The following is a 25,207-nucleotide window of genomic DNA, read 5'->3' as shown; positions in this document are numbered from 1 at the left end:
AAGCGCAAGCGAGGCACCTGCTCGCAGTTTGTCCCGGACATGGGAAGCAGCATGCTGCGTGCCAGAAGACATCTCGCTCTGTCCTGCCTGCCACGGGGCTGCTTCTGAGCACGGAGGCACGCCTACAAGCCAGCTGAGATGGGCTTTGCCTAAGAGTGAGGGAAGTGGCGAGCGGAACAAGGGATGTGCTGCACAGCTTCCCTCCCTCGCAGGCAGTTTCCCTCCTGGGGCGCTTACTTCTCCTGCCTTAGCGCCCTGCTTTGTTTGGAGGCTGTTTGCGGACAGCAGCACACACAGCGGGAAGGTGCGCGCTGGCCAGCTCCAAGTCTCGGCAGATAGAAGCGCAAGCGAGGCACCTGCTCGCAGTTTGTCCCGGACATGGGAAGCAGCATGCTGCTTGCCCAGATTACTTCTGGCACTGTCCTGCCTGCCTCGGGGCTGCTTCTGAGCACGGAGGCACGCCTACAAGCCAGCTGAGATGGGCTTTGCCTAAGAGTGAGGCAAGTGGCGAGCGGAACAAGGGATGTGCTGCACAGCTTCCCTCGCAGGCAGATTCCCTCCTGGGGCGCTTACTTCTCCTGCCTTAGTGCCCTGCTTTGTTTGGAGGCTGTTTGCGGAGTGCAGCACACACAGCGGGAAGGTGCGCGCTGGCCAGCTCCAAGTCTCGGCAGATAGAAGCGCAAGCGAGGCACCTGCTCGCAGTTTGTTCCGGGCATGGGAAGCAGCATGCTGCGTGCCCAGAAGACATCTCGCACTGTCCTGCCTGCCACGGGGCTGCTTCTGAGCACGGAGGCACGCCTACAAGCCAGCTGAGATGGGCTTTGCCTAAGAGTGAGGCAAGTGGCGAGCGGAACAAGGCATGTGCTGCACAGCTTCCCTCGCAGGCAGTTTCCCTCCTGGGGCGCTTACTTCTCCTGCCTTAGCGCCCTGCTTTGTTTGGAGGCTGTTTGCGGACAGCAGCACACACAGCGGGAAGGTGCGCGCTGGCCAGCTCCAAGTCTCGGCAGATACAAGCGCAAGCGAGGCACCTGCTCGCAGTTTGTCCCGGACATGGGAAGCAGCATGCTGCGTGCCCAGAAGACATCTCGCTCTGTCCTGCCTGCCACGGGGCTGCTTCTGAGCACGGAGGCACGCCTACAAGCCAGCTGAGATGGGCTTTGCCTAAGAGTGAGGCAAGTGGCGAGCGGAACAAGGCATGTGCTGCACAGCTTCCCTCGCAGGCAGATTCCCTCCTGGGGCGCTTACTTCTCTTGCCTTAGTGCCCTGCTTTGTTTGGAGGGTGCTTGCGGAGTGCAGCACACACAGCGGGAAGGTGCGCGCTGGCCAGCTCCAAGTCTCGGCAGATACAAGCGCAAGCGAGGCACCTGCTCGCGGTTTGTCCCGGACATGGGAAGCAGCATGCTGCGTGCCAGAAGACATCTCGCTCTGTCCTGCCTGCCACGGGGCTGCTTCTGAGCACGGAGGCACGCCTACAAGCCAGCTGAGATGGGCTTTGCCTAAGAGTGAGGGAAGTGGCGAGCGGAACAAGGGATGTGCTGCACAGCTTCCCTCCCTCGCAGGCAGTTTCCCTCCTGGGGCGCTTACTTCTCCTGCCTTAGCGCCCTGCTTTGTTTGGAGGCTGTTTGCGGACAGCAGCACACACAGCGGGAAGGTGCGCGCTGGCCAGCTCCAAGTCTCGGCAGATACAAGCGCAAGCGAGGCACCTGCTCGCAGTTTGTCCCGGACATGGGAAGCAGCATGCTGCGTGCCCAGAAGACATCTCGCTCTGTCCTGCCTGCCACGGGGCTGCTTCTGAGCACGGAGGCACGCCTACAAGCCAGCTGAGATGGGCTTTGCCTAAGAGTGAGGCAAGTGGCGAGCGGAACAAGGCATGTGCTGCACAGCTTCCCTCGCAGGCAGTTTCCCTCCTGGGGCGCTTACTTCTCCTGCCTTAGCGCCCTGCTTTGTTTGGAGGCTGTTTGCGGACAGCAGCACACACAGCGGGAAGGTGCGCGCTGGCCAGCTCCAAGTCTCGGCAGATACAAGCGCAAGCGAGGCACCTGCTCGCAGTTTGTCCCGGGCATGGGAAGCAGCATGCTGCGTGCCCAGAAGACATCTCGCTCTGTCCTGCCTGCCACGGGGCTGCTTCTGAGCACGGAGGCACGCCTATAAGCCAGCTGAGATGGGCTTTGCCTAAGAGTGAGGCAAGTGGCGAGCGGAACAAGGCATGTGCTGCACAGCTTTCCTCGCAGGCAGATTCCCTCCTGGGGCGCTTACTTCTCTTGCCTTAGTGCCCTGCTTTGTTTGGAGGCTGTTTGCGGAGTGCAGCACACACAGCGGGAAGGTGCGCGCTGGCCAGCTCCAAGTCTCGGCAGATAGAAGCGCAAGCGAGGCACCTGCTCGCAGTTTGTCCCGGACATGGGAAGCAGCATGCTGCTTGCCCAGAGTACTTCTGGCACTGTCCTGCCTGCCTCGGGGCTGCTTCTGAGCACGGAGGCACGCCTACAAGCCAGCTGAGATGGGCTTTGCCTAAGAGTGAGGCAAGTGGCGAGCGGAACAAGGCATGTGCTGCACAGCTTCCCTCGCAGGCAGATTCCCTCCTGGGGCGCTTACTTCTCTTGCCTTAGTGCCCTGCTTTGTTTGGAGGCTGTTTGCGGAGTGCAGCACACACAGCGGGAAGGTGCGCGCTGGCCAGCTCCAAGTCTCGGCAGATACAAGCGCAAGCGAGGCACCTGCTCGCGGTTTGTCCCGGGCATGGGAAGCAGCATGCTGCGTGCCCAGAAGACATCTCGCTCTGTCCTGCCTGCCACGGGGCTGCTTCTGAGCACGGAGGCACGCCTACAAGCCAGCTGAGATGGGCTTTGCCTAAGAGTGAGGCAAGTGGCGAGCGGAACAAGGCATGTGCTGCACAGCTTCCCTCGCAGGCAGATTCCCTCCTGGGGCGCTTACTTCTCTTGCCTTAGTGCCCTGCTTTGTTTGGAGGGTGCTTGCGGAGTGCAGCACACACAGCGGGAAGGTGCGCGCTGGCCAGCTCCAAGTCTCGGCAGATACAAGCGCAAGCGAGGCACCTGCTCGCAGTTTGTCCCGGACATGGGAAGCAGCATGCTGCGTGCCAGAAGACATCTCGCTCTGTCCTGCCTGCCACGGGGCTGCTTCTGAGCACGGAGGCACGCCTACAAGCCAGCTGAGATGGGCTTTGCCTAAGAGTGAGGGAAGTGGCGAGCGGAACAAGGGATGTGCTGCACAGCTTCCCTCCCTCGCAGGCAGTTTCCCTCCTGGGGCGCTTACTTCTCCTGCCTTAGCGCCCTGCTTTGTTTGGAGGCTGTTTGCGGACAGCAGCACACACAGCGGGAAGGTGCGCGCTGGCCAGCTCCAAGTCTCGGCAGATACAAGCGCAAGCGAGGCACCTGCTCGCAGTTTGTTCCGGGCATGGGAAGCAGCATGCTGCGTGCCCAGAAGACATCTCGCACTGTCCTGCCTGCCACGGGGCTGCTTCTGAGCACGGAGGCACGCCTACAAGCCAGCTGAGATGGGCTTTGCCTAAGAGTGAGGGAAGTGGCGAGCGGAACAAGGCATGTGCTGCACAGCTTCCCTCGCAGGCAGATTCCCTCCTGGGGCGCTTACTTCTCTTGCCTTAGTGCCCTGCTTTGTTTGGAGGCTGTTTGCGGAGTGCAGCACACACAGCGGGAAGGTGCGCGCTGGCCAGCTCCAAGTCTCGGCAGATAGAAGCGCAAGCGAGGCACCTGCTCGCAGTTTGTTCCGGGCATGGGAAGCAGCATGCTGCGTGCCCAGAAGACATCTCGCACTGTCCTGCCTGCCACGGGGCTGCTTCTGAGCACGGAGGCACGCCTACAAGCCAGCTGAGATGGGCTTTGCCTAAGAGTGAGGCAAGTGGCGAGCGGAACAAGGCATGTGCTGCACAGCTTCCCTCGCAGGCAGTTTCCCTCCTGGGGCGCTTACTTCTCCTGCCTTAGCGCCCTGCTTTGTTTGGAGGCTGTTTGCGGACAGCAGCACACACAGCGGGAAGGTGCGCGCTGGCCAGCTCCAAGTCTCGGCAGATACAAGCGCAAGCGAGGCACCTGCTCGCAGTTTGTCCCGGACATGGGAAGCAGCATGCTGCGTGCCCAGAAGACATCTCGCTCTGTCCTGCCTGCCACGGGGCTGCTTCTGAGCACGGAGGCACGCCTACAAGCCAGCTGAGATGGGCTTTGCCTAAGAGTGAGGCAAGTGGCGAGCGGAACAAGGCATGTGCTGCACAGCTTCCCTCGCAGGCAGATTCCCTCCTGGGGCGCTTACTTCTCTTGCCTTAGTGCCCTGCTTTGTTTGGAGGGTGCTTGCGGAGTGCAGCACACACAGCGGGAAGGTGCGCGCTGGCCAGCTCCAAGTCTCGGCAGATACAAGCGCAAGCGAGGCACCTGCTCGCAGTTTGTCCCGGACATGGGAAGCAGCATGCTGCGTGCCAGAAGACATCTCGCTCTGTCCTGCCTGCCACGGGGCTGCTTCTGAGCACGGAGGCACGCCTACAAGCCAGCTGAGATGGGCTTTGCCTAAGAGTGAGGGAAGTGGCGAGCGGAACAAGGGATGTGCTGCACAGCTTCCCTCCCTCGCAGGCAGTTTCCCTCCTGGGGCGCTTACTTCTCCTGCCTTAGCGCCCTGCTTTGTTTGGAGGCTGTTTGCGGAGTGCAGCACACACAGCGGGAAGGTGCGCGCTGGCCAGCTCCAAGTCTCGGCAGATAGAAGCGCAAGCGAGGCACCTGCTCGCAGTTTGTTCCGGGCATGGGAAGCAGCATGCTGCGTGCCCAGAAGACATCTCGCACTGTCCTGCCTGCCACGGGGCTGCTTCTGAGCACGGAGGCACGCCTACAAGCCAGCTGAGATGGGCTTTGCCTAAGAGTGAGGCAAGTGGCGAGCGGAACAAGGCATGTGCTGCACAGCTTCCCTCGCAGGCAGTTTCCCTCCTGGGGCGCTTACTTCTCCTGCCTTAGCGCCCTGCTTTGTTTGGAGGCTGTTTGCGGACAGCAGCACACACAGCGGGAAGGTGCGCGCTGGCCAGCTCCAAGTCTCGGCAGATACAAGCGCAAGCGAGGCACCTGCTCGCAGTTTGTCCCGGACATGGGAAGCAGCATGCTGCGTGCCCAGAAGACATCTCGCTCTGTCCTGCCTGCCACGGGGCTGCTTCTGAGCACGGAGGCACGCCTACAAGCCAGCTGAGATGGGCTTTGCCTAAGAGTGAGGCAAGTGGCGAGCGGAACAAGGCATGTGCTGCACAGCTTCCCTCGCAGGCAGATTCCCTCCTGGGGCGCTTACTTCTCTTGCCTTAGTGCCCTGCTTTGTTTGGAGGGTGCTTGCGGAGTGCAGCACACACAGCGGGAAGGTGCGCGCTGGCCAGCTCCAAGTCTCGGCAGATACAAGCGCAAGCGAGGCACCTGCTCGCAGTTTGTCCCGGACATGGGAAGCAGCATGCTGCGTGCCAGAAGACATCTCGCTCTGTCCTGCCTGCCACGGGGCTGCTTCTGAGCACGGAGGCACGCCTACAAGCCAGCTGAGATGGGCTTTGCCTAAGAGTGAGGGAAGTGGCGAGCGGAACAAGGGATGTGCTGCACAGCTTCCCTCCCTCGCAGGCAGTTTCCCTCCTGGGGCGCTTACTTCTCCTGCCTTAGCGCCCTGCTTTGTTTGGAGGCTGTTTGCGGACAGCAGCACACACAGCGGGAAGGTGCGCGCTGGCCAGCTCCAAGTCTCGGCAGATACAAGCGCAAGCGAGGCACCTGCTCGCAGTTTGTTCCGGGCATGGGAAGCAGCATGCTGCGTGCCCAGAAGACATCTCGCACTGTCCTGCCTGCCACGGGGCTGCTTCTGAGCACGGAGGCACGCCTACAAGCCAGCTGAGATGGGCTTTGCCTAAGAGTGAGGCAAGTGGCGAGCGGAACAAGGCATGTGCTGCACAGCTTCCCTCGCAGGCAGATTCCCTCCTGGGGCGCTTACTTCTCCTGCCTTAGCGCCCTGCTTTGTTTGGAGGCTGTTTGCGGACAGCAGCACACACAGCGGGAAGGTGCGCGCTGGCCAGCTCCAAGTCTCGGCAGATACAAGCGCAAGCGAGGCACCTGCTCGCAGTTTGTCCCGGACATGGGAAGCAGCATGCTGCGTGCCCAGAAGACATCTCGCTCTGTCCTGCCTGCCACGGGGCTGCTTCTGAGCACGGAGGCACGCCTACAAGCCAGCTGAGATGGGCTTTGCCTAAGAGTGAGGCAAGTGGCGAGCGGAACAAGGCATGTGCTGCACAGCTTCCCTCGCAGGCAGATTCCCTCCTGGGGCGCTTACTTCTCTTGCCTTAGTGCCCTGCTTTGTTTGGAGGGTGCTTGCGGAGTGCAGCACACACAGCGGGAAGGTGCGCGCTGGCCAGCTCCAAGTCTCGGCAGATACAAGCGCAAGCGAGGCACCTGCTCGCAGTTTGTCCCGGACATGGGAAGCAGCATGCTGCGTGCCAGAAGACATCTCGCTCTGTCCTGCCTGCCACGGGGCTGCTTCTGAGCACGGAGGCACGCCTACAAGCCAGCTGAGATGGGCTTTGCCTAAGAGTGAGGGAAGTGGCGAGCGGAACAAGGGATGTGCTGCACAGCTTCCCTCCCTCGCAGGCAGTTTCCCTAATGGGGCGCTTACTTCTCCTGCCTTAGCGCCCTGCTTCGTTTGGAGGCTGTTTGCGGACAGCAGCACACACAGCGGGAAGGTGCGCGCTGGCCAGCTCCAAGTCTCGGCAGATAGAAGCGCAAGCGAGGCACCTGCTCGCAGTTTGTTCCGGGCATGGGAAGCAGCATGCTGCGTGCCCAGAAGACATCTCGCACTGTCCTGCCTGCCACGGGGCTGCTTCTGAGCACGGAGGCACGCCTACAAGCCAGCTGAGATGGGCTTTGCCTAAGAGTGAGGCAAGTGGCGAGCGGAACAAGGCATGTGCTGCACAGCTTCCCTCGCAGGCAGTTTCCCTCCTGGGGCGCTTACTTCTCCTGCCTTAGCGCCCTGCTTTGTTTGGAGGCTGTTTGCGGACAGCAGCACACACAGCGGGAAGGTGCGCGCTGGCCAGCTCCAAGTCTCGGCAGATACAAGCGCAAGCGAGGCACCTGCTCGCAGTTTGTCCCGGACATGGGAAGCAGCATGCTGCGTGCCCAGAAGACATCTCGCTCTGTCCTGCCTGCCACGGGGCTGCTTCTGAGCACGGAGGCACGCCTACAAGCCAGCTGAGATGGGCTTTGCCTAAGAGTGAGGCAAGTGGCGAGCGGAACAAGGCATGTGCTGCACAGCTTCCCTCGCAGGCAGATTCCCTCCTGGGGCGCTTACTTCTCTTGCCTTAGTGCCCTGCTTTGTTTGGAGGGTGCTTGCGGAGTGCAGCACACACAGCGGGAAGGTGCGCGCTGGCCAGCTCCAAGTCTCGGCAGATACAAGCGCAAGCGAGGCACCTGCTCGCAGTTTGTCCCGGACATGGGAAGCAGCATGCTGCGTGCCAGAAGACATCTCGCTCTGTCCTGCCTGCCACGGGGCTGCTTCTGAGCACGGAGGCACGCCTACAAGCCAGCTGAGATGGGCTTTGCCTAAGAGTGAGGGAAGTGGCGAGCGGAACAAGGGATGTGCTGCACAGCTTCCCTCCCTCGCAGGCAGTTTCCCTCCTGGGGCGCTTACTTCTCCTGCCTTAGCGCCCTGCTTTGTTTGGAGGCTGTTTGCGGAGTGCAGCACACACAGCGGGAAGGTGCGCGCTGGCCAGCTCCAAGTCTCGGCAGATAGAAGCGCAAGCGAGGCACCTGCTCGCAGTTTGTTCCGGGCATGGGAAGCAGCATGCTGCGTGCCCAGAAGACATCTCGCACTGTCCTGCCTGCCACGGGGCTGCTTCTGAGCACGGAGGCACGCCTACAAGCCAGCTGAGATGGGCTTTGCCTAAGAGTGAGGCAAGTGGCGAGCGGAACAAGGCATGTGCTGCACAGCTTCCCTCGCAGGCAGTTTCCCTCCTGGGGCGCTTACTTCTCCTGCCTTAGCGCCCTGCTTTGTTTGGAGGCTGTTTGCGGACAGCAGCACACACAGCGGGAAGGTGCGCGCTGGCCAGCTCCAAGTCTCGGCAGATACAAGCGCAAGCGAGGCACCTGCTCGCAGTTTGTCCCGGACATGGGAAGCAGCATGCTGCGTGCCCAGAAGACATCTCGCTCTGTCCTGCCTGCCACGGGGCTGCTTCTGAGCACGGAGGCACGCCTACAAGCCAGCTGAGATGGGCTTTGCCTAAGAGTGAGGCAAGTGGCGAGCGGAACAAGGCATGTGCTGCACAGCTTCCCTCGCAGGCAGATTCCCTCCTGGGGCGCTTACTTCTCTTGCCTTAGTGCCCTGCTTTGTTTGGAGGGTGCTTGCGGAGTGCAGCACACACAGCGGGAAGGTGCGCGCTGGCCAGCTCCAAGTCTCGGCAGATACAAGCGCAAGCGAGGCACCTGCTCGCAGTTTGTCCCGGACATGGGAAGCAGCATGCTGCGTGCCAGAAGACATCTCGCTCTGTCCTGCCTGCCACGGGGCTGCTTCTGAGCACGGAGGCACGCCTACAAGCCAGCTGAGATGGGCTTTGCCTAAGAGTGAGGGAAGTGGCGAGCGGAACAAGGCATGTGCTGCACAGCTTCCCTCCCTCGCAGGCAGTTTCCCTCCTGGGGCGCTTACTTCTCCTGCCTTAGCGCCCTGCTTTGTTTGGAGGCTGTTTGCGGACAGCAGCACACACAGCGGGAAGGTGCGCGCTGGCCAGCTCCAAGTCTCGGCAGATACAAGCGCAAGCGAGGCACCTGCTCGCAGTTTGTTCCGGGCATGGGAAGCAGCATGCTGCGTGCCCAGAAGACATCTCGCACTGTCCTGCCTGCCACGGGGCTGCTTCTGAGCACGGAGGCACGCCTACAAGCCAGCTGAGATGGGCTTTGCCTAAGAGTGAGGCAAGTGGCGAGCGGAACAAGGCATGTGCTGCACAGCTTCCCTCGCAGGCAGATTCCCTCCTGGGGCGCTTACTTCTCCTGCCTTAGCGCCCTGCTTTGTTTGGAGGCTGTTTGCGGACAGCAGCACACACAGCGGGAAGGTGCGCGCTGGCCAGCTCCAAGTCTCGGCAGATACAAGCGCAAGCGAGGCACCTGCTCGCAGTTTGTCCCGGACATGGGAAGCAGCATGCTGCGTGCCCAGAAGACATCTCGCTCTGTCCTGCCTGCCACGGGGCTGCTTCTGAGCACGGAGGCACGCCTACAAGCCAGCTGAGATGGGCTTTGCCTAAGAGTGAGGCAAGTGGCGAGCGGAACAAGGCATGTGCTGCACAGCTTCCCTCGCAGGCAGATTCCCTCCTGGGGCGCTTACTTCTCTTGCCTTAGTGCCCTGCTTTGTTTGGAGGGTGCTTGCGGAGTGCAGCACACACAGCGGGAAGGTGCGCGCTGGCCAGCTCCAAGTCTCGGCAGATACAAGCGCAAGCGAGGCACCTGCTCGCAGTTTGTCCCGGACATGGGAAGCAGCATGCTGCGTGCCAGAAGACATCTCGCTCTGTCCTGCCTGCCACGGGGCTGCTTCTGAGCACGGAGGCACGCCTACAAGCCAGCTGAGATGGGCTTTGCCTAAGAGTGAGGGAAGTGGCGAGCGGAACAAGGGATGTGCTGCACAGCTTCCCTCCCTCGCAGGCAGTTTCCCTCCTGGGGCGCTTACTTCTCCTGCCTTAGCGCCCTGCTTTGTTTGGAGGCTGTTTGCGGACAGCAGCACACACAGCGGGAAGGTGCGCGCTGGCCAGCTCCAAGTCTCGGCAGATACAAGCGCAAGCGAGGCACCTGCTCGCAGTTTGTCCCGGACATGGGAAGCAGCATGCTGCGTGCCCAGAAGACATCTCGCTCTGTCCTGCCTGCCACGGGGCTGCTTCTGAGCACGGAGGCACGCCTACAAGCCAGCTGAGATGGGCTTTGCCTAAGAGTGAGGCAAGTGGCGAGCGGAACAAGGCATGTGCTGCACAGCTTCCCTCGCAGGCAGTTTCCCTCCTGGGGCGCTTACTTCTCCTGCCTTAGCGCCCTGCTTTGTTTGGAGGCTGTTTGCGGACAGCAGCACACACAGCGGGAAGGTGCGCGCTGGCCAGCTCCAAGTCTCGGCAGATACAAGCGCAAGCGAGGCACCTGCTCGCAGTTTGTCCCGGACATGGGAAGCAGCATGCTGCGTGCCCAGAAGACATCTCGCTCTGTCCTGCCTGCCACGGGGCTGCTTCTGAGCACGGAGGCACGCCTATAAGCCAGCTGAGATGGGCTTTGCCTAAGAGTGAGGCAAGTGGCGAGCGGAACAAGGCATGTGCTGCACAGCTTTCCTCGCAGGCAGATTCCCTCCTGGGGCGCTTACTTCTCTTGCCTTAGTGCCCTGCTTTGTTTGGAGGCTGTTTGCGGAGTGCAGCACACACAGCGGGAAGGTGCGCGCTGGCCAGCTCCAAGTCTCGGCAGATACAAGCGCAAGCGAGGCACCTGCTCGCGGTTTGTCCCGGGCATGGGAAGCAGCATGCTGCGTGCCCAGAAGACATCTCGCTCTGTCCTGCCTGCCACGGGGCTGCTTCTGAGCACGGAGGCACGCCTACAAGCCAGCTGAGATGGGCTTTGCCTAAGAGTGAGGCAAGTGGCGAGCGGAACAAGGCATGTGCTGCACAGCTTCCCTCGCAGGCAGTTTCCCTCCTGGGGCGCTTACTTCTCCTGCCTTAGCGCCCTGCTTTGTTTGGAGGCTGTTTGCGGACAGCAGCACACACAGCGGGAAGGTGCGCGCTGGCCAGCTCCAAGTCTCGGCAGATACAAGCGCAAGCGAGGCACCTGCTCGCAGTTTGTCCCGGACATGGGAAGCAGCATGCTGCGTGCCCAGAAGACATCTCGCTCTGTCCTGCCTGCCACGGGGCTGCTTCTGAGCACGGAGGCACGCCTACAAGCCAGCTGAGATGGGCTTTGCCTAAGAGTGAGGCAAGTGGCGAGCGGAACAAGGCATGTGCTGCACAGCTTCCCTCGCAGGCAGATTCCCTCCTGGGGCGCTTACTTCTCTTGCCTTAGTGCCCTGCTTTGTTTGGAGGGTGCTTGCGGAGTGCAGCACACACAGCGGGAAGGTGCGCGCTGGCCAGCTCCAAGTCTCGGCAGATACAAGCGCAAGCGAGGCACCTGCTCGCAGTTTGTCCCGGACATGGGAAGCAGCATGCTGCGTGCCAGAAGACATCTCGCTCTGTCCTGCCTGCCACGGGGCTGCTTCTGAGCACGGAGGCACGCCTACAAGCCAGCTGAGATGGGCTTTGCCTAAGAGTGAGGGAAGTGGCGAGCGGAACAAGGGATGTGCTGCACAGCTTCCCTCCCTCGCAGGCAGTTTCCCTCCTGGGGCGCTTACTTCTCCTGCCTTAGCGCCCTGCTTTGTTTGGAGGCTGTTTGCGGACAGCAGCACACACAGCGGGAAGGTGCGCGCTGGCCAGCTCCAAGTCTCGGCAGATAGAAGCGCAAGCGAGGCACCTGCTCGCAGTTTGTCCCGGACATGGGAAGCAGCATGCTGCTTGCCCAGATTACTTCTGGCACTGTCCTGCCTGCCTCGGGGCTGCTTCTGAGCACGGAGGCACGCCTACAAGCCAGCTGAGATGGGCTTTGCCTAAGAGTGAGGCAAGTGGCGAGCGGAACAAGGGATGTGCTGCACAGCTTCCCTCGCAGGCAGATTCCCTCCTGGGGCGCTTACTTCTCCTGCCTTAGTGCCCTGCTTTGTTTGGAGGCTGTTTGCGGAGTGCAGCACACACAGCGGGAAGGTGCGCGCTGGCCAGCTCCAAGTCTCGGCAGATAGAAGCGCAAGCGAGGCACCTGCTCGCAGTTTGTTCCGGGCATGGGAAGCAGCATGCTGCGTGCCCAGAAGACATCTCGCACTGTCCTGCCTGCCACGGGGCTGCTTCTGAGCACGGAGGCACGCCTACAAGCCAGCTGAGATGGGCTTTGCCTAAGAGTGAGGCAAGTGGCGAGCGGAACAAGGCATGTGCTGCACAGCTTCCCTCGCAGGCAGTTTCCCTCCTGGGGCGCTTACTTCTCCTGCCTTAGCGCCCTGCTTTGTTTGGAGGCTGTTTGCGGACAGCAGCACACACAGCGGGAAGGTGCGCGCTGGCCAGCTCCAAGTCTCGGCAGATACAAGCGCAAGCGAGGCACCTGCTCGCAGTTTGTCCCGGACATGGGAAGCAGCATGCTGCGTGCCCAGAAGACATCTCGCTCTGTCCTGCCTGCCACGGGGCTGCTTCTGAGCACGGAGGCACGCCTACAAGCCAGCTGAGATGGGCTTTGCCTAAGAGTGAGGCAAGTGGCGAGCGGAACAAGGCATGTGCTGCACAGCTTCCCTCGCAGGCAGATTCCCTCCTGGGGCGCTTACTTCTCTTGCCTTAGTGCCCTGCTTTGTTTGGAGGCTGTTTGCGGAGTGCAGCACACACAGCGGGAAGGTGCGCGCTGGCCAGCTCCAAGTCTCGGCAGATACAAGCGCAAGCGAGGCACCTGCTCGCGGTTTGTCCCGGGCATGGGAAGCAGCATGCTGCGTGCCCAGAAGACATCTCGCTCTGTCCTGCCTGCCACGGGGCTGCTTCTGAGCACGGAGGCACGCCTACAAGCCAGCTGAGATGGGCTTTGCCTAAGAGTGAGGCAAGTGGCGAGCGGAACAAGGCATGTGCTGCACAGCTTCCCTCGCAGGCAGATTCCCTCCTGGGGCGCTTACTTCTCTTGCCTTAGTGCCCTGCTTTGTTTGGAGGGTGCTTGCGGAGTGCAGCACACACAGCGGGAAGGTGCGCGCTGGCCAGCTCCAAGTCTCGGCAGATACAAGCGCAAGCGAGGCACCTGCTCGCAGTTTGTCCCGGACATGGGAAGCAGCATGCTGCGTGCCCAGAAGACATCTCGCTCTGTCCTGCCTGCCACGGGGCTGCTTCTGAGCACGGAGGCACGCCTACAAGCCAGCTGAGATGGGCTTTGCCTAAGAGTGAGGCAAGTGGCGAGCGGAACAAGGCATGTGCTGCACAGCTTCCCTCGCAGGCAGTTTCCCTCCTGGGGCGCTTACTTCTCCTGCCTTAGCGCCCTGCTTTGTTTGGAGGCTGTTTGCGGACAGCAGCACACACAGCGGGAAGGTGCGCGCTGGCCAGCTCCAAGTCTCGGCAGATACAAGCGCAAGCGAGGCACCTGCTCGCAGTTTGTCCCGGACATGGGAAGCAGCATGCTGCGTGCCCAGAAGACATCTCGCTCTGTCCTGCCTGCCACGGGGCTGCTTCTGAGCACGGAGGCACGCCTATAAGCCAGCTGAGATGGGCTTTGCCTAAGAGTGAGGCAAGTGGCGAGCGGAACAAGGCATGTGCTGCACAGCTTTCCTCGCAGGCAGATTCCCTCCTGGGGCGCTTACTTCTCTTGCCTTAGTGCCCTGCTTTGTTTGGAGGCTGTTTGCGGAGTGCAGCACACACAGCGGGAAGGTGCGCGCTGGCCAGCTCCAAGTCTCGGCAGATAGAAGCGCAAGTGAGGCACCTGCTCGCGATTTGTTCCGGGCATGGGAAGCAGCATGCTGCGTGCCAGAAGACATCTCGCTCTGTCCTGCCTGCCACGGGGCTGCTTCTGAGCACGGAGGCACGCCTACAAGCCAGCTGAGATGGGCTTTGCCTAAGAGTGAGGCAAGTGGCGAGCGGAACAAGGGATGTGCTGCACAGCTTCCCTCGCAGGCAGTTTCCCTCCTGGGGCGCTTACTTCTCCTGCCTTAGCGCCCTGCTTCGTTTGGAGGCTGTTTGCGGACAGCAGCACACACAGCGGGAAGGTGCGCGCTGGCCAGCTCCAAGTCTCGGCAGATAGAAGCGCAAGCGAGGCACCTGCTCGCAGTTTGTCCCGGACATGGGAAGCAGCATGCTGCTTGCCCAGAGTACTTCTGGCACTGTCCTGCCTGCCTCGGGGCTGCTTCTGAGCACGGAGGCACGCCTACAAGCCAGCTGAGATGGGCTTTGCCTAAGAGTGAGGCAAGTGGCGAGCGGAACAAGGCATGTGCTGCACAGCTTCCCTCGCAGGCAGATTCCCTCCTGGGGCGCTTACTTCTCTTGCCTTAGTGCCCTGCTTTGTTTGGAGGCTGTTTGCGGAGTGCAGCACACACAGCGGGAAGGTGCGCGCTGGCCAGCTCCAAGTCTCGGCAGATACAAGCGCAAGCGAGGCACCTGCTCGCGGTTTGTCCCGGGCATGGGAAGCAGCATGCTGCGTGCCCAGAAGACATCTCGCTCTGTCCTGCCTGCCACGGGGCTCCTTCTGAGCACGGAGGCACGCCTACAAGCCAGCTGAGATGGGCTTTGCCTAAGAGTGAGGCAAGTGGCGAGCGGAACAAGGCATGTGCTGCACAGCTTCCCTCGCAGGCAGTTTCCCTCCTGGGGCGCTTACTTCTCCTGCCTTAGCGCCCTGCTTTGTTTGGAGGCTGTTTGCGGACAGCAGCACACACAGCGGGAAGGTGCGCGCTGGCCAGCTCCAAGTCTCGGCAGATACAAGCGCAAGCGAGGCACCTGCTCGCAGTTTGTCCCGGACATGGGAAGCAGCATGCTGCGTGCCCAGAAGACATCTCGCTCTGTCCTGCCTGCCACGGGGCTGCTTCTGAGCACGGAGGCACGCCTACAAGCCAGCTGAGATGGGCTTTGCCTAAGAGTGAGGCAAGTGGCGAGCGGAACAAGGCATGTGCTGCACAGCTTCTCTCGCAGGCAGATTCCCTCCTGGGGCGCTTACTTCTCTTGCCTTAGTGCCCTGCTTTGTTTGGAGGGTGCTTGCGGAGTGCAGCACACACAGCGGGAAGGTGCGCGCTGGCCAGCTCCAAGTCTCGGCAGATACAAGCGCAAGCGAGGCACCTGCTCGCAGTTTGTCCCGGACATGGGAAGCAGCATGCTGCGTGCCAGAAGACATCTCGCTCTGTCCTGCCTGCCACGGGGCTGCTTCTGAGCACGGAGGCACGCCTACAAGCCAGCTGAGATGGGCTTTGCCTAAGAGTGAGGGAAGTGGCGAGCGGAACAAGGGATGTGCTGCACAGCTTCCCTCCCTCGCAGGCAGTTTCCCTCCTGGGGCGCTTACTTCTCCTGCCTTAGCGCCCTGCTTTGTTTGGAGGCTGTTTGCGGACAGCAGCACACACAGCGGGAAGGTGCGCGCTGGCCAGCTCCAAGTCTCGGCAGATACAAGCGCAAGCGAGGCACCTGCTCGCAGTTTGTCCCGGACATGGGAAGCAGCATGCTGCGTGCCCAGAAGACATTTCGCTCTGTCCTGCCTGCCACGGGGCTGCTTCTGAGCACGGAGGCACGCCTATAAGCCAGCTGAGATGGGCTTTGCCTAAGAGTGAGGCAAGTGGCGAGCGGAACAAGGCATGTGCTGCACAGCTTTCCTCGCAGGCAGATTCCCTCCTGGGGCGCTTACTTCTCTTGCCTTAGTGCCCTGCTTTGTTTGGAGGCTGTTTGCGGAGTGCAGCACACACAGCGGGAAGGTGCGCGCTGGCCAGCTCCAAGTCTCGGCAGATAGAAGCGCAAGTGAGGCACCTGCTCGCGATTTGTTCCGGGCATGGGAAGCAGCATGCTGCGTGCCAGAAGACATCTCGCTCTGTCCTGCCTGCCACGGGGCTGCTTCTGAGCACGGAGGCACGCCTACAAGCCAGCTGAGATGGGCTTTGCCTAAGAGTGAGGCAAGTGGCGAGCGGAACAAGGGATGTGCTGCACAGCTTCCCTCGCAGGCAGTTTCCCTCCTGGGGCGCTTACTTCTCCTGCCTTAGCGCCCTGCTTCGTTTGGAGGCTGTTTGCGGACAGCAGCACACACAGCGGGAAGGTGCGCGCTGGCCAGCTCCAAGTCTCGGCAGATAGAAGCGCAAGCGAGGCACCTGCTCGCAGTTTGTCCCGGACATGGGAAGCAGCATGCTGCTTGCCCAGAGTACTTCTGGCACTGTCCTGCCTGCCTCGGGGCTGCTTCTGAGCACGGAGGCACGCCTACAAGCCAGCTGAGATGGGCTTTGCCTAAGAGTGAGGCAAGTGGCGAGCGGAACAAGGCATGTGCTGCACAGCTTCCCTCGCAGGCAGATTCCCTCCTGGGGCGCTTACTTCTCTTGCCTTAGTGCCCTGCTTTGTTTGGAGGCTGTTTGCGGAGTGCAGCACACACAGCGGGAAGGTGCGCGCTGGCCAGCTCCAAGTCTCGGCAGATACAAGCGCAAGCGAGGCACCTGCTCGCGGTTTGTCCCGGGCATGGGAAGCAGCATGCTGCGTGCCCAGAAGACATCTCGCTCTGTCCTGCCTGCCACGGGGCTCCTTCTGAGCACGGAGGCACGCCTACAAGCCAGCTGAGATGGGCTTTGCCTAAGAGTGAGGCAAGTGGCGAGCGGAACAAGGCATGTGCTGCACAGCTTCCCTCGCAGGCAGTTTCCCTCCTGGGGCGCTTACTTCTCCTGCCTTAGCGCCCTGCTTTGTTTGGAGGCTGTTTGCGGACAGCAGCACACACAGCGGGAAGGTGCGCGCTGGCCAGCTCCAAGTCTCGGCAGATACAAGCGCAAGCGAGGCACCTGCTCGCAGTTTGTCCCGGACATGGGAAGCAGCATGCTGCGTGCCCAGAAGACATCTCGCTCTGTCCTGCCTGCCACGGGGCTGCTTCTGAGCACGGAGGCACGCCTACAAGCCAGCTGAGATGGGCTTTGCCTAAGAGTGAGGCAAGTGGCGAGCGGAACAAGGCATGTGCTGCACAGCTTCCCTCGCAGGCAGATTCCCTCCTGGGGCGCTTACTTCTCTTGCCTTAGTGCCCTGCTTTGTTTGGAGGGTGCTTGCGGAGTGCAGCACACACAGCGGGAAGGTGCGCGCTGGCCAGCTCCAAGTCTCGGCAGATACAAGCGCAAGCGAGGCACCTGCTCGCAGTTTGTCCCGGACATGGGAAGCAGCATGCTGCGTGCCAGAAGACATCTCGCTCTGTCCTGCCTGCCACGGGGCTGCTTCTGAGCACGGAGGCACGCCTACAAGCCAGCTGAGATGGGCTTTGCCTAAGAGTGAGGGAAGTGGCGAGCGGAACAAGGGATGTGCTGCACAGCTTCCCTCCCTCGCAGGCAGTTTCCCTCCTGGGGCGCTTACTTCTCCTGCCTTAGCGCCCTGCTTTGTTTGGAGGCTGTTTGCGGACAGCAGCACACACAGCGGGAAGGTGCGCGCTGGCCAGCTCCAAGTCTCGGCAGATACAAGCGCAAGCGAGGCACCTGCTCGCAGTTTGTCCCGGACATGGGAAGCAGCATGCTGCGTGCCCAGAAGACATTTCGCTCTGTCCTGCCTGCCACGGGGCTGCTTCTGAGCACGGAGGCACGCCTACAAGCCAGCTGAGATGGGCTTTGCCTAAGAGTGAGGCAAGTGGCGAGCGGAACAAGGCATGTGCTGCACAGCTTCCCTCGCAGGCAGTTTCCCTCCTGGGGCGCTTACTTCTCCTGCCTTAGCGCCCTGCTTTGTTTGGAGGCTGTTTGCGGAGTGCAGCACACACAGCGGGAAGGTGCGCGCTGGCCAGCTCCAAGTCTCGGCAGATACAAGCGCAAGCGAGGCACCTGCTCGCAGTTTGTCCCGGACATGGGAAGCAGCATGCTGCGTGCCAGAAGACATCTCGCTCTGTCCTGCCTGCCACGGGGCTGCTTCTGAGCACGGAGGCACGCCTATAAGCCAGCTGAGATGGGCTTTGCCTAAGAGTGAGGCAAGTGGCGAGCGGAACAAGGCATGTGCTGCACAGCTTTCCTCGCAGGCAGATTCCCTCCTGGGGCGCTTACTTCTCTTGCCTTAGTGCCCTGCTTTGTTTGGAGGCTGTTTGCGGAGTGCAGCACACACAGCGGGAAGGTGCGCGCTGGCCAGCTCCAAGTCTCGGCAGATAGAAGCGCAAGTGAGGCACCTGCTCGCGATTTGTTCCGGGCATGGGAAGCAGCATGCTGCGTGCCAGAAGACATCTCGCTCTGTCCTGCCTGCCACGGGGCTGCTTCTGAGCACGGAGGCACGCCTACAAGCCAGCTGAGATGGGCTTTGCCTAAGAGTGAGGCAAGTGGCGAGCGGAACAAGGCATGTGCTGCACAGCTTTCCTCGCAGGCAGTTTCCCTCCTGGGGCGCTTACTTCTCTTGCCTTAGTGCCCTGCTTTGTTTGGAGGCTGTTTGCGGAGTGCAGCACACACAGCGGGAAGGTGCGCGCTGGCCAGCTCCAAGTCTCGGCAGATAGAAGCGCAAGTGAGGCACCTGCTCGCGATTTGTTCCGGGCATGGGAAGCAGCATGCTGCGTGCCAGAAGACATCTCGCTCTGTCCTGCCTGCCACGGGGCTGCTTCTGAGCACGGAGGCACGCCTACAAGCCAGCTGAGATGGGCTTTGCCTAAGAGTGAGGCAAGTGGCGAGCGGAACAAGGGATGTGCTGCACAGCTTCCCTCGCAGGCAGATTCCCTCCTGGGGCGCTTACTTCTCTTGCCTTAGTGCCCTGCTTTGTTTGGAGGCTGTTTGCGGACAGCAGCACACACAGCGGGAAGGTGCGCGCTGGCCAGCTCCAAGTCTCGGCAGATACAAGCGCAAGCGAGGCACCTGCTCGCGATTTGTTCCGGGCATGGGAGGCAGTATGCTGCGTGCCAGAAGACATCTCGCTCTGTCCTGCCTGCCACGGGGCTGCTTCTGAGCACGGAGGCACGCCTACAAGCCAGCTGAGATGGGCTTTGCCTAAGAGTGAGGCAAGTGGCGAGCGGAACAAGGCATGTGCTGCACAGCTTTCCTCGCAGGCAGATTCCCTCCTGGGGCGCTTACTTCTCTTGCCTTAGTGCCCTGCTTTGTTTGGAGGGTGCTTGCGGAGTGCAGCACACACAGCGGGAAGGTGCGCGCTGGCCAGCTCCAAGTCTCGGCAGATACAAGCACAAGCGAGGCACCTGCTCGCAGTTTGTCCCGGACATGGGAAGCAGCATGCTGCGTGCCCAGAAGACATCTCGCTCTGTCCTGCCTGCCACGGGGCTGCTTCTGAGCACGGAGGCACGCCTACAAGCCAGCTGAGATGGGCTTTGCCTAAGAGTGAGGCAAGTGGCGAGCGGAACAAGGCATGTGCTGCACAGCTTCCCTCGCAGGCAGTTTCCCTCCTGGGGCGCTTACTTCTCCTGCCTTAGCGCCCTGCTTTGTTTGGAGGCTGTTTGCGGACAGCAGCACACACAGCGGGAAGGTGCGCGCTGGCCAGCTCCAAGTCTCGGCAGATAGAAGCGCAAGCCAGGCACCTGCTCGCAGTTTGTTCCGGGTATGGGAAGCAGCATGCTGCTTGCCCAGATTACTTCTGGCACTGTCCTGCCTGCCTCGGGGCTGCTTCTGAGCACGGAGGCACGCCTACAAGCCAGCTGAGATGGGCTTTGCCTAAGAGTGAGGCAAGTGGCGAGCGGAACAAGGCATGTGCTGCACAGCTTTCCTCGCAGGCAGATTCCCTCCTGGGGCGCTTACTTCTCCTGCCTTAGTGCCCTGCTTTGTTTGGAGGCTGTTTGCGGAGTGCAGCACACACAGCGGGAAGGTGCGCGCTGGCCAGCTCCAAGTCTCGGCACATAGAAGCGCAAGTGAGGCACCTGCTCGCGATTTGTTCCGGGCATGGGAAGCAGCATGCTGCGTGCCAGAAGACATCTCGCTCTGTCCTGCCTGCCACGGGGCTGCTTCTGAGCACGGAGGCACGCCTACAAGCCAGCTGAGATGGGCTTTGCCTAAGAGTGAGGCAAGTGGCGAGCGGAACAAGGCATGTGCTGCACAGCTTCCCTCGCAGGCAGATTCCCTCCTGGGGCGCTTACTTCTCTTGCCTTAGTGCCCTGCTTTGTTTGGAGGGTGCTTGCGGAGTGCAGCACACACAGCGGGAAGGTGCGCGCTGGCCAGCTCCAAGTCTCGGCAGATACAAGCGCAAGCGAGGCACCTGCTCGCGGTTTGTCCCGGGCATGGGAAGCAGCATGCTGCGTGCCAGAAGACATCTCGCTCTGTCCTGCCTGCCACGGGGCTGCTTCTGAGCACGGAGGCACGCCTACAAGCCAGCTGAGATGGGCTTTGCCTAAGAGTGAGGCAAGTGGCGAGCGGAACAAGGGATGTGCTGCACAGCTTCCCTCGCAGGCAGTTTCCCTCCTGGGGCGCTTACTTCTCCTGCCTTAGTGCCCTGCTTTGTTAGGAGGCTGTTTGCGGACAGCAGCACACACAGCGGGAAGGTGCGCGCTGGCCAGCTCCAAGTCTCGGCAGATACAAGCGCAAGCGAGGCACCTGCTCTTGGTTCGTCCCGGGCATGGGAAGCAGCATGCTGCGTGCCCAGAAGACATCTCGCTCTGTCCTGCCTGCCACGGGGCTGCTTCTGAGCACGGAGGCACGCCTACAAGCCAGCTGAGATGGGCTTTGCCTAAGAGTGAGGCAAGTGGCGAGCGGAACAAGGCATGTGCTGCACAGCTTCCCTCGCAGGCAGTTTCCCTCCTGGGGCGCTTACTTCTCCTGCCTTAGCGCCCTGCTTTGTTTGGAGGCTGTTTGCGGACAGCAGCACACACAGCGGGAAGGTGCGCGCTGGCCAGCTCCAAGTCTCGGCACATAGAAGCGCAAGGCAGGCACCTGCTCGCGATTTGTTCCGGGCATGGGAAGCAGCATGCTGCGTGCCAGAAGACATCTTGCTCTGTCCTGCCTGCCACGGGGCTGCTTCTGAGCACGGAGGCACGCCTACAAGCCAGCTGAGATGGGCTTTGCCTAAGAGTGAGGCAAGTGGCGAGCGGAACAAGGCATGTGCTGCACAGCTTTCCTCGTAGGCAGATTCCCTCCTGGGGCGCTTACTTCTCTTGCCTTAGCGCCCTGCTTTGTTTGGAGGCTGTTTGCGGAGTGCAGCACACACAGCGGGAAGGTGCGCGCTGGCCAGCTCCAAGTCTCGGCACATAGAAGCGCAAGCCATGCACCTGCTCGCGATTTGTTCCGGGCATGGGAAGCAGCATGCTGCTTGCCCAGAGTACTTCTGGCACTGTCCTGCCTGCCTCGGGGCTGCTTCTGAGCACGGAGGCACGCCTACAAGCCAGCTGAGATGGGCTTTGCCTAAGAGTGAGGCAAGTGGCGAGCGGAACAAGGCATGTGCTGCACAGCTTCCCTCGCAGGCAGATTCCCTCCTGGGGCTCTTACTTCTCTTGCCTTAGTGCCCTGCTTTGTTTGGAGGCTGTTTGCGGAGTGCAGCACACACAGCGGGAAGGTGCGCGCTGGCCAGCTCCAAGTCTCGGCAGATACAAGCGCAAGGCAGGCACCTGCTCGCAGTTTGTCCCGGACATGGGAAGCAGCATGCTGCGTGCCCAGAAGACATCTCGCTCTGTCCTGCCTGCCACGGGGCTGCTTCTGAGCACGGAGGCACGCCTACAAGCCAGCTGAGATGGGCTTTGCCTAAGAGTGAGGCAAGTGGCGAGCGGAACAAGGCATGTGCTGCACAGCTTCCCTCGCAGGCAGTTTCCCTCCTGGGGCGCTTACTTCTCCTGCCTTAGCGCCCTGCTTTGTTTGGAGGCTGTTTGCGGACAGCAGCACACACAGCGGGAAGGTGCGCGCTGGCCAGCTCCAAGCCTCGGCACATAGAAGCGCAAGGCAGGCACCTGCTCGCGATTTGTTCCGGGCATGTGAAGCAGCATGCTGCGTGCCAGAAGACATCTCGCTCTGTCCTGCCTGCCACGGGGCTGCTTCTGAGCACGGAGGCACGCCTACAAGCCAGCTGAGATGGGCTTTGCCTAAGAGTGAGGCAAGTGGCGAGCGGAACAAGGCATGTGCTGCACAGCTTCCCTCGCAGGCAGTTTCCCTCCTGGGGCGCTTACTTCTCCTGCCTTAGCGCCCTGCTTTGTTTGGAGGCTGTTTGCGGACAGCAGCACACACAGCGGGAAGGTGCGCGCTGGCCAGCTCCAAGTCTCGGCACATAGAAGCGCAAGGCAGGCACCTGCTCGCGATTTGTTCCGGGCATGGGAAGCAGCATGCTGCGTGCCAGAAGACATCTCGCTCTGTCCTGCCTGCCACGGGGCTGCTTCTGAGCACGGAGGCACGCCTACAAGCCAGCTGAGATGGGCTTTGCCTAAGAGTGAGGCAAGTGGCGAGCGGAACAAGGCATGTGCTGCACAGCTTCCCTCGCAGGCAGATTCCCTCCTGGGTCGCTTACTTCTCCTGCCTTAGTGCCCTGCTTTGTTTGGAGGCTGTTTGCGGACAGCAGCACACACAGCGGGAAGGTGCGCGCTGGCCAGCTCCAAGTCTCGGCAGATACAAGCGCAAGGCAGGCACCTGCTCGCAGTTTGTCCCGGACATGGGAAGCAGCATGCTGCGTGCCCAGAAGACATCTCGCTCTGTCCTGCCTGCCACGGGGCTGCTTCTGAGCACGGAGGCACGCCTACAAGCCAGCTGAGATGGGCTTTGCCTAAGAGTGAGGCAAGTGGCGAGCGGAACAAGGGATGTGCTGCACAGGTTCCCTCGCAGGCAGATTCCCTCCTGGGGCGCTTACTTCTCTTGCCTTAGTGCCCTGCTTTGTTTGGAGGCTGTTTGCGGAGTGCAGCACACACAGCGGGAAGGTGCGCGCTGGCCAGCTCCAAGTCTCGGCAGATAGAAGCGCAAGTGAGGCACCTGCTCGCGATTTGTTCCGGGCATGGGAAGCAGCATGCTGCGTGCCAGAAGACATCTCGCTCTGTCCTGCCTGCCACGGGGCTCCTTCTGAGCACGGAGGCACGCCTACAAGCGAGCTGAGATGGGCTTTGCCTAAGAGTGAGGCAAGTGGTGAGCGGAACAAGGCATGTGCTGCACAGCTTTCCTCGCAGGCAGATTCCCTCCTGGGGCGCTTACTTCTCTTGCCTTAGTGCCCTGCTTTGTTTGGAGGCTGTTTGCGGAGTGCAGCACACACAGCGGGAAGGTGCGCGCTGGCCAACTCCAAGTCTCGGCAGATAGAAGCGCAAGCCATGCACCTGCTCGCAGTTTGTTCCGGGCATGGGAAGCAGCATGCTGCGTGCCCAGAAGACATCTCGCACTGTCCTGCCTGCCACGGGGCTGCTTCTGAGCACGGAGGCACGCCTACAAGCCAGCTGAGATGGGCTTTGCCTAAGAGTGAGGCAAGTGGCGAGCGGAACAAGGCATGTGCTGCACAGCTTCCCTCGCAGGCAGTTTCCCTCCTGGGGCGCTTACTTCTCCTGCCTTAGCGCCCTGCTTTGTTTGGAGGCTGTTTGCGGACAGCAGCACACACAGCGGGAAGGTGCGCGCTGGCCAGCTCCAAGTCTCGGCAGATACAAGCGCAAGCGAGGCACCTGCTCGCAGTTTGTCCCGGAAATGGGAAGCAGCATGCTGCGTGCCCAGAAGACATCTCGCTCTGTCCTGCCTGCCACGGGGCTGCTTCTGAGCACGGAGGCACGCCTACAAGCCAGCTGAGATGGGCTTTGCCTAAGAGTGAGGCAAGTGGCGAGCGGAACAAGGCATGTGCTGCACAGCTTCCCTCGCAGGCAGTTTCCCTCCTGGGGCGCTTACTTCTCCTGCCTTAGCGCCCTGCTTTGTTTGGAGGCTGTTTGCGGACAGCAGCACACACAGCGGGAAGGTGCGCGCTGGCCAGCTCCAAGTCTCGGCACATAGAAGCGCAAGGCAGGCACCTGCTCGCGATTTGTTCCGGGCATGGGAAGCAGCATGCTGCGTGCCAGAAGACATCTTGCTCTGTCCTGCCTGCCACGGGGCTGCTTCTGAGCACGGAGGCACGCCTACAAGCCAGCTGAGATGGGCTTTGCCTAAGAGTGAGGCAAGTGGCGAGCGGAACAAGGCATGTGCTGCACAGCTTTCCTCGTAGGCAGATTCCCTCCTGGGGCGCTTACTTCTCTTGCCTTAGCGCCCTGCTTTGTTTGGAGGCTGTTTGCGGAGTGCAGCACACACAGCGGGAAGGTGCGCGCTGGCCAGCTCCAAGTCTCGGCACATAGAAGCGCAAGCCATGCACCTGCTCGCGATTTGTTCCGGGCATGGGAAGCAGCATGCTGCTTGCCCAGAGTACTTCTGGCACTGTCCTGCCTGCCTCGGGGCTGCTTCTGAGCACGGAGGCACGCCTACAAGCCAGCTGAGATGGGCTTTGCCTAAGAGTGAGGCAAGTGGCGAGCGGAACAAGGCATGTGCTGCACAGCTTCCCTCGCAGGCAGATTCCCTCCTGGGGCTCTTACTTCTCTTGCCTTAGTGCCCTGCTTTGTTTGGAGGCTGTTTGCGGAGTGCAGCACACACAGCGGGAAGGTGCGCGCTGGCCAGCTCCAAGTCTCGGCAGATACAAGCGCAAGGCAGGCACCTGCTCGCAGTTTGTCCCGGACATGGGAAGCAGCATGCTGCGTGCCCAGAAGACATCTCGCTCTGTCCTGCCTGCCACGGGGCTGCTTCTGAGCACGGAGGCACGCCTACAAGCCAGCTGAGATGGGCTTTGCCTAAGAGTGAGGCAAGTGGCGAGCGGAACAAGGCATGTGCTGCACAGCTTCCCTCGCAGGCAGTTTCCCTCCTGGGGCGCTTACTTCTCCTGCCTTAGCGCCCTGCTTTGTTTGGAGGCTGTTTGCGGACAGCAGCACACACAGCGGGAAGGTGCGCGCTGGCCAGCTCCAAGCCTCGGCACATAGAAGCGCAAGGCAGGCACCTGCTCGCGATTTGTTCCGGGCATGTGAAGCAGCATGCTGCGTGCCAGAAGACATCTCGCTCTGTCCTGCCTGCCACGGGGCTGCTTCTGAGCACGGAGGCACGCCTACAAGCCAGCTGAGATGGGCTTTGCCTAAGAGTGAGGCAAGTGGCGAGCGGAACAAGGCATGTGCTGCACAGCTTCCCTCGCAGGCAGTTTCCCTCCTGGGGCGCTTACTTCTCCTGCCTTAGCGCCCTGCTTTGTTTGGAGGCTGTTTGCGGACAGCAGCACACACAGCGGGAAGGTGCGCGCTGGCCAGCTCCAAGTCTCGGCACATAGAAGCGCAAGGCAGGCACCTGCTCGCGATTTGTTCCGGGCATGTGAAGCAGCATGCTGCGTGCCAGAAGACATCTCGCTCTGTCCTGCCTGCCACGGGGCTGCTTCTGAGCACGGAGGCACGCCTACAAGCCAGCTGAGATGGGCTTTGCCTAAGAGTGAGGCAAGTGGCGAGCGGAACAAGGCATGTGCTGCACAGCTTCCCTCGCAGGCAGATTCCCTCCTGGGTCGCTTACTTCTCCTGCCTTAGTGCCCTGCTTTGTTTGGAGGCTGTTTGCGGACAGCAGCACACACAGCGGGAAGGTGCGCGCTGGCCAGCTCCAA

Source organism: Rhea pennata, chromosome 10 (assembly GCF_028389875.1).
Source record: "Rhea pennata isolate bPtePen1 chromosome 10, bPtePen1.pri, whole genome shotgun sequence".
Lineage (NCBI taxonomy): Eukaryota > Metazoa > Chordata > Aves > Rheiformes > Rheidae > Rhea > Rhea pennata.
The sequence above is the reverse complement of the archived record's forward strand: the minus strand, read 5'-3'. Positions refer to the sequence as shown.